The sequence below is a fragment of the Sinocyclocheilus anshuiensis genome, unplaced genomic scaffold (genome assembly GCF_001515605.1).
Source record: "Sinocyclocheilus anshuiensis isolate Anshui unplaced genomic scaffold, SAMN03320099.WGS_v1.1 scaffold396, whole genome shotgun sequence".
Taxonomy (NCBI): domain Eukaryota; kingdom Metazoa; phylum Chordata; class Actinopteri; order Cypriniformes; family Cyprinidae; genus Sinocyclocheilus; species Sinocyclocheilus anshuiensis.
Window position 1 is genome coordinate 637,127 of NW_015558623.1, and position 802 is coordinate 637,928.

Below are 802 nucleotides of genomic sequence, written 5' to 3' on the forward strand. Positions count from 1 at the left end.
GCATAAAAAAAAAAAAAAAAAAAAAGTCACCACCGCTCCACAGAGCTTCAGGCAATGGCTGATATAAAGAGAGTGGCTTAAAATGTCTTCTTATGGCTTGCAATGCAAAGCTGCACAAAAATCTTTCTGCTGCCTCTCTCTGAAGCTGAGCTCTTTGTGTTGGATGTAACCTTCATGGCTGAGCCACTCGGTCTTTGCCAATCTCGTTACAATGTAGGGAGCGGAATAGGATTCGCAGTCAAAGGTTCAGTGAGATCTGCCATTTTTTCACCTTCTCTTCATGGTCTCTGTCAGCCTGCTTTCCTTTCCTTAAATACTATACTGTAAAATACTACTTATACTCTCTAAATGTTATCATAATTCAAAACTGACCCCATTTGCTTTCTTAATGAAGGTTCCTGGTCTTATAGTGAACTATTAAATCGCTTTATATTATTCCAACACTAATTAAACTGCTTTGGAGCTGCAGAAACATGACATAATGACAATGCTGAATTGGACACTAGAAAAAGTCTACTATAACTGAAATGAAAAGTTGGGGATATATATATATATTCGCAAAATAATTACACAGCTCCTTTTGTTTGGCCGTTAATAGTTACAGTTACAGCATCTACTGTACCAGTATGGGCTACAGCCATGCCATCCAATCAAATCTCGACCCCTTGGTCTTCATAATCTTTAATAATCTCTGTTCCCCATCCACAAAATAAACTGGCTGCTAGCCCACTGGCTTGAATTTTGCACTTTGAAGGAATATCACGGCTGTGACACACACACACACACACACACACACACACAC

The 802-nt window shown here is 39.2% G+C and overlaps 1 protein-coding gene across 1 annotated transcript in view; it reads right to left on the bottom strand.

Moving 5' to 3' along the window:
• The window catches only part of LOC107680721 (contactin-4-like), a 151,655-nt gene that overhangs the window by 135,735 nt on the left and 15,118 nt on the right, over positions 1-802 (bottom strand). The window lies entirely within an intron of this gene.